We start from the raw sequence: 8,389 nt of genomic DNA, 5'->3' as shown, positions 1-8,389 counted from the left end.
GTCTTCTGAATGGCCGGGATGCTGTTCTGACAGTCCTCTGCGGATAACAGTGCAGTGATCCATGTGGCTGTTTATCTTATCCACTTGTCATCATTAGCTATGCAGCCTTTCGGGACAGGTGTGTTAATGTGCTCTGTGATGAGCAGGACATCTCCAAACCTGAACTTTCAATTCTTCACTACACTACCATGCAGCCAATCAGATATCACCTGAAATCCCTCTGCAAAATAATAAATTACACCAAAGTCCTCCTCACTGGTGTGATGGCGCTGAGACAACAGCATCTAGAAGTGCATAATTACACGCTCAAAGGAACAATACATACCAAATGTGCATATTGTTGGTAGGAATAAATACCACAGTGTGGGTTTATTTGTGTGGAAGTGTGCATGTAGATTAAATTAAGCTTTCCGGGTTTGACTGCCAGAGACATTTGCTCCGGTGTTAATGCGGTTGAGCAGCGGGAGTGTGAGTGTATGACTTGTGTAAATTAGAGTGACAGGGTGCCTCATTGCAGTAATCAGCCATTTTTATCAGCTGCACAATGTGGACTATAGTGTGATTATCAGAGATGGAGACTGCTGGAGTTGCCAACGGCTGGAAAACCTATGCTGAAATCAGATAAAACACAATACAATTTTCAGTCTATTTGGCAGATTGTGTTGTGATTATTTCCCAGCAGAACAAAAAAACCTTACAATGAGCACAACTGCATCATCATTTACTGCATGAAATTTGTATAGGCAACAAATATGTAGAGAATCACATACAGTAACGGCAGGCCGCCACCATCACGCTGCCGTCTCCTGCTGAGATAGGAGCTGAATTCACACAATGCAACCCAAACATCACATCATCACATCATCACATACGGTGATGCACAGATGAGGCGGGCTGAACAGCCAAGTCGACTGGATAAACCTTTTGACTTGGTTGAACAGTTAGGAGGAGATAGACATCTTCCTATATGCAGGCAGAGTGATGTGTTCTCCCTCATCCATAGGGAACCATTAAGATACTGGATCTCCAGAGAGTACATTTCTCAATTGCAAAAACAACCCTACCATGAGGAATAATGTCACTTGAGACAAGAAGTGATTATTTGTATTCCTGATGCAATAGTGAGCCCTGTAATGAGGCTGTGAGGCAACAACTTCATGGATCTACAAAAAGAAAAGTGGTGGGAAGGCATTGTTGAGTAACAAGAATTTAAAGTCAGTCCAAAAATTGTAGTGCGTGCAGAGCAATGCAGAGAGTGATCTGATTCTGCACACGTACACACACACACACACACACACACACACACACACACACACACACACACACACACACACACACACACACACACACATATGCATCTTAAAGGAATAGTTTCTTGCTGAGTGTTAGAAGAAAAGATCTACATCCCTCATGTGTACACTAAATATGAAGCTACAGCCCGCAGCCAGCTAGCTTAGCTTAGCACAAAGACTGGAAACAGGGGGAAACAGCTAGCCTGGCTCTGTCCAAAGGTAACAAAATCCATGTGACAGCACCTCTTAATCTCACCCCTTAACATGTCATATCTTATTTATTTAATCCATACAAAAATCAAAGTGTAAAAACAACACATTGTGTTATAATGTTATGTGCTGCATGATTTCTGGACTGGGAGCAGTGACTCCCTGGAGTGAATGGTATCAGTCTTCTCACCTAACACTGTCTACGCAGGAGGTGCAGCATAAGCAGCACGTTGGCAGAGCAGCTTCAGCGCCCTGGGTGTGTCTACACAGGAGGCAGTCAAGCACAGTATTGATGTAGTTCTCCCATGTTTTGGCAGCGCTCACTGTGGTTATGCAGGTTAAATGGAAGAATCTCCATTTATTCCTTTAAATGCTTCATATCTTCATATGTTTGTTACAAGAACACAGGATTCAAACATTTCCAGAAGACAAACTCTTTTTATTCTACCCCTGCCTTCCAGCACTAGCTTGCAGTTGTCCCTCTTGGGTATTCGTAAACACACAGAAGTGCTGTGAATAAAGCAAGGGGATGAAAATAAAGAGTTACATACATGGTGGGACACATCGGTGTGTTCTGTGGGACAATGCATAATATTACAGCTGGAAAAAAAGAAAAATGTTCCAGTTGTTTTGCCCTTTTTGGGCTGGACCACAACAGCGAGGGCAGCCCTGCAATCATGAATGTCTGTGTCTGGCTGACTGAGTGATCATAATCCCAATGTTGGTCAGTTGAATACCACGTGACTGAGATAAAGTTTCCCCATTGGGGAATCCATTTCAAAATGGATTGGCACAGAGAGTCACAACATTAACAGAAAAACATGTAAATGAGAAGAGCTTCATTGGGAATTTGGCAGTATTAAATACTGTACCTATATGTGAGCACAGAGAGAAGCAAGCAGATAAAGGGCTGAAAGCAGCTGACACTAGGCAGAATGCAATCTGACGAAATGATGGCAGCTGTTTACAGCGGTTCAACAACAGTTTTCAGCTGGATAACAACTCACAAAACAGTTGATGAGAGTCAGAGCGCATCACACAATGTGGATAGCGGTTTCCTTAAGGTGTCTCAAGCCACACAAACACATTTGACTGAGTAACTGAGTTAAGGGTTCACGTCACATGCCGACCTGCACCCACCACTGTTCGTCATCTGTGTTTTTTAAGAGGAGAAATATGAATCTGTGCAGACAAACACACATGGAGGGAAAAGATGTTTAAGAGCAGGAGCTCAGTGCTGTGATGAATCATCGTGTGTTGACAGGCCGCCATAAACAAATGCACTGAAGCGCATCAAAGCACTCCCACATGCACATATAAAAGTGCGGTATACATACCTGAGCAAATATATCCTCAGATGGATGTGTGCTGTGTGTGTGTGTGTGTGTGTGTGTGTGTGTGTGTGTGTGTGTGTGTGTGTACATATTGAATGCCAACAACAAGTGTCCCCGTAGCCTGATTTGTGCCCTCTGCCCCCACCTCTGTCCAGGCAATCGCTTTTATTGAGTCAATTCAATTCAGTGGGTGAACAGAGGTCTATCGATGTGACTTCAAGCAAAGAGCGAGAGACCATGAGACAGACAGGGAAAGAAAGAGAGACAGACCAATTTGTAGTAAACAACACTGGCAAAGATCTAATCTATCAGCCTCTGACTATGACTGTTCAAACATAAATGTAGAAGAGAAATTCTGTGAAATCAGCTCCTGTGATTACAAGTCTTGAAACAAATTAATCAAATTAAGCTAAAGCCGATGCAGGCCATATGGGAGCTAATCTGACAAACTGTTGGAAAACCCAACAAACACGCAGCAGCTTCACACACTAACTGTTCTGGCAGCTGCACATTTAATGCTTTGGCTGCACTGTGTTTTTATTTTGACCATTACACATTGAGCTCAAAGTGCAAGCTGTTGGCCTGGCAGGTTTCAGCCATACCACGTTCACATTTTAGACTTACCTAACAGAGAAATACGTCATATGATTGAATGTTAGGTATCTGTCTACCAAGGTGTGCATCGCAGTGCTTATTTTCAATGTAATGAGTAGGAAATAATAGTAGTAAACATAGTAAACACAAAGAGATTGTATAAAAATAATTTTTTATAAAAATACATTTTATACAAATCATCTTTTAATTTAATTTTCTGTTTTTTACTTTCAATATTTCCAATATCCAATCCAATATTTCTCAACTGTAAATGAACCCAGCATGAGACATCTGTCCGTGGACATGTTCACCTCGTCACACAAACGCTGCTTCGTGAATTTGCATCACATCGCTTTGATTATACTTTTATATTTGACCCAGAGCAGTAATCCACAGCCAACCTATCACCCAGGTCTAAGGCATCATATGACACACTCAGCTGAAAAAACTCATATTACAAGTCTTTTATCCTACAGCCCTAGAGAATATACTGTGGTACACGATAATAGCATCTATCAGTTAAATGAAAATCTCAGATGTCTCAGGTTTGGCAGTCTGGAGTGAATTTCACAATTCAGTTTGTCATTTAATTTAAACCTGTTACTCTGTATTCTCTGACCCAAAAGATTTTGTGAGCTTAATATGATTTTTTATGTATCTAGGCTATATTATCAGAAGTAATATCTATATTGCAAACTACGAATGTTTTATCATATGTCATTACATACTTTATTTTGATATGTATAAGCCATTTAAATAAAGCTTGATGTGAAAAGCTTGATGTAGGCCCATTGGTGAAAATGATAGAAATAGGTTTGTAGTCACAATTTACACTGTACACTGTAATACACTGTAACCTGTGACAATTTATATTCATATGGATAACATTAGACAACTGTGTAAAATCTTTAGCATATAGCTCTGTCTGTAGAGCACAAACACCTCAATAATATATGGTTAACACTTTTCTTCTTTTTATGGAGTTTTACTATTAAATGTGGAAAAAACGTGTGCAGTGGTAATGTAGCTGTAACCCCATTATGTCACTGACTCTAGATGAAATGACAGCACTTGTCACTTAATGTGAAGTCTGAAAGACTAAAACAATAGAACACCAAGCTGGATTTTACCAGGGGTTTCTGGGGTTTCTATAAAATAAATCACTATGAGCTTTCATCTTTACCTGTGACTGTTCATCACTTAACTTAAATCACTTAACAACAACAACAACTGATGTAATTGGCTGCAGGGGATTCACAGTATGTTTTCATTACCACCAGTGATCGTAGAGGATGTCATTGTGTTGTGAATGTCATGGTGCTGTGTGGAATGTTTCGGATATTGTTCTTTGATTCAGGTTAATGTCATAAACTGCAAATTATAAAATCGGTACAAAATTTGTGATTTTGAAATTGCATGTATATCATTTAAAAGTGACCAAAAGAATGAAAAGTCCATGATTTATTCCATATTATTTTTCCCCAGTTGAACTAGTAGCAACATATCAAATGGTCCGAATAACTTTAAAGAAATTTTGAAATGTATAATTAACATTACCTTTCAGCTCATGTGCATATATTACACTATAAAATATACAGTATATAATATAACACAATATAATATCTTTTGAAATCTTTTCCGGTTGGATGGTTCCCACTTCGTCACATAGACTCAGCTGTGTGTATTGGAGCAGTTGACAGTTTGACCCATCAAGTCCCTGTCCAGTGTACCATATGGAAATTATACAGCACAGAAACACAAAATAAAATGAATAATATCCAACTATTAGTTATGAAGAGAAAATAGGCTTTTGGACTGTTCTAATATTCAGATACAGCTAACACTATAAATCCTCACGTTACAATCCTTAAATGCCGGGGGCTTTAAATGTTATAGTACTTTTAATTGCTGATCATGTCAATCACCTTTTGAGAATATTTTGGTTAACTGTGCAAAGGGTTTTTGTATAATAGTGCTACGATTAATAAGACCTTAAGAATCACACACTTAGATAGCTGATATTACATATATTTTTTTTTCAGTGTAAACACAGTTATGTATGTGCCATCCGACACAAAGCACATGTTGTGCATCACAGTTCAGGACCTGTGTTTCCTGCTGGCTCCTCTCTGCACAGACAGCACCGTAGAAGAGAGTAAACTGATTAGCATTTTAAAAAGACAAACCCCAAAAACCATTGTGCTTTAGCAATAAATCTGAGACTGTCCAACATGATTTACATACTCAATCCATAAAAGCAGCCATTAGAACAGGAACTAAACTGCAATATCTCCAAGAATCGACAAAGATTGACACTCCAATTCTGGCCAAGTGTCAGAGGTTAATTGGCTGCTGTTGTTTATGAATGGAAAACACCTGCCACATGGAAAGATTTGTGACTCCGAATCCCTCTTTTCTCCTTCGCTGAGTTTTTAATTTTTCCCTACAGACTCCTGAGCTGTATCTACAACCTCAAAACCATCGGTATAACACAAATGAAAGCTGGATTAATTAATTCCTTCCTCTCATGGATTTTGCATTTGTGTATTCTCTTTTAGGAAGGTCTTGAGGATTAATGCAAGAATATAGTGCAGTATATATTCATCACTTCAGACATTATCTGCAGCGGTCACATTCTCTAGGCAGGAATGGTTTATCTCACAGGGTGACTTATTTGAAGTCAACCCATCATAGTTTGGCTGGATTACATCTTCACAATTCTATTTTTTTCTTATCTATGTCTTGTTAGTCACTTTCCATTTTCACATTTCCACTAATACTGCAGAAAATAGCTGAGCTTCATCACTATCAGTAACTGTTCAGCAGACCTCAGAGGGCTTTGCTTTGGATTTTAAAAAGCCCTCAGTCGTGACAGTAACTTCACGAGCCGCTCACCAGGGCTGTTAACACAAATTACAATGTGTTTTTTCATATTTGCTCAAACTCCTGTTTATAATGTAAAAGTGTTGTTTTTGTCTACCACGCCAGATGTGATGTGACCTGGCTCATATCTGCTTTTCTAATTCAGAGATTGATCTCTCCTCTCTGTATTTTTAGATGATCCATCTTTCGTCTCTGAGCAGGACAAAGAGGGTTTGTTGACAGACAACAGCTGCATGAGGAGAGAGCGTTTCTCGTTTGCATCGCTGCAGTGTCGCTGTGACAGAGAGCAGATGTTCGCTGTGATTGCTCAGTGGTGTGTTTATTTCTACTCTGCTCCTCATCTTGTTGGAGCTGAAACATAACTGTCATCCTCAACATTTATCCTGTATTAAGACTCCCACTCACTGTTTCAAAATCAACCAAGCTGTACATGTATTCACCTGTCTGTTGCGATGTTATAATGACTCCAGAATATAAAAAAAAAGATCATCATTTAGGTCTACATAATTTGGTTAATCACTAATGTGTCACAATTTTGTGCCACTGATGTAGAATATCAACTGTGATATAATTCGTTTAAAAACTTTTTTTTGGCCATACTGAGCTTGTTTGTTATAAAAGTGTGTTTTAACAAATTGTCAAATAACACAGAAAACAGGAAAGTACTTTAGTATTATTCCATCATAGGAGCACTGTAAGGTTGAAACAAACAATTATTTTTATTACCAATACCTCTGACATTATTTTCTTTATTAATTGATTGATTGCTCATTGTATGAAATGTCGCAAAATAGTGAAACACAAACTTAACATATTCAAATTGCTTGTTTTGCCTGACAGTCAAAACCCCAAAGATGTTGGGAAAACATACATCATAGAAAACTAGGAAAACAAGTATTAACATTACACAAGCTGGTGCCAGTGAATTTCTGGCGTTTTTGCTTAAAAAGTGACTCAAAGGCTTAATCAAATATCAAAATTGCTACCAATTCATTTTCTTTCGATAGACTAATCATTCAGCTAATTATTTCGGCTCTAGAGGGGGAGACTGGGGACAGTTGCATTTCTCTCAGTTAATCAGAGACTATTTGGACTAGACCAACCAATCTTTTATATGTTAATCTTATATCTACATCTGTCTGCTAACTACCCATACCATTTAAAGATGATTACATAAAACATATCACACTATTTATTTGAATGGAAGAATTCAGATGTTGCAACTGACCCTATACCCTGGGGACAGTGGCAACACAGATCAGAGATGGTTGAAATATATTGAAAATACATTTAATTTCATTAAATAACGTTTTCTTTTTGTCTCAATAAGTATAGTATTCTGAAAATATGCATTATTTTACAATAATATATTGTTATTTATGTAAATAATATTATAGTTTTATTTATTTATTTAGTAATATTTATCAAAGACTATGCTTCACTTTCTCGCTGAGAGCATGATGAGAAGATCGATACTACTCAGTCCATACACCAAGACACTATTCCTTTCAGAGGTGACTATCAAGCTTACTGTATATCTCCGACACGGTCGAGAAAACATTGAGTTTTCTGGCCATTTTGTCGAGCTGAGAATGTTTTGAGGACTGTTGTACTGCTTTATTTTTTCTCACAGATTAGTGATTGCAGTGAAAATGAGATCAGAGACAAATGTCTGAGTGAGCTGAATTCCTCTGATGAACACATCCTCTGCGGGGAACACCACTCTCCCACAAGTTTCTGCCTGCGGCTTTGTTTTTGCTGCATAATGAGAGTTTCACTTCACCTGGTGTGTAAACATCTTTTCTATGTGGACGGCAGAGCAAGAGCGAGTCTCCGTTCACAGTGATGTGAGAACACTAAGAGAATCAAAGGGTCAACATAACATTCATATATACTGACAGTATTATAATGTGTTACAATGAATAACGTTTGTTCGTCCTTTAACTCACTGCTTGCCTGAGGTTTACTATTGTTGATATGCATTTGATTTATAATTGAACTGCATTAATAAGGTCTCTAATATCAATGGATACAGATTGACCTGCTAACATTTTATCACCACATATAGTCATATGT

The sequence above is a fragment of the Seriola dumerili genome, unplaced genomic scaffold (genome assembly GCF_002260705.1).
Source record: "Seriola dumerili isolate Sdu_G_001 unplaced genomic scaffold, Sdu_1.0 BDQW01000003.1, whole genome shotgun sequence".
NCBI lineage: Eukaryota > Metazoa > Chordata > Actinopteri > Carangiformes > Carangidae > Seriola > Seriola dumerili.
Note: the sequence above shows the minus strand (reverse complement) of the source record.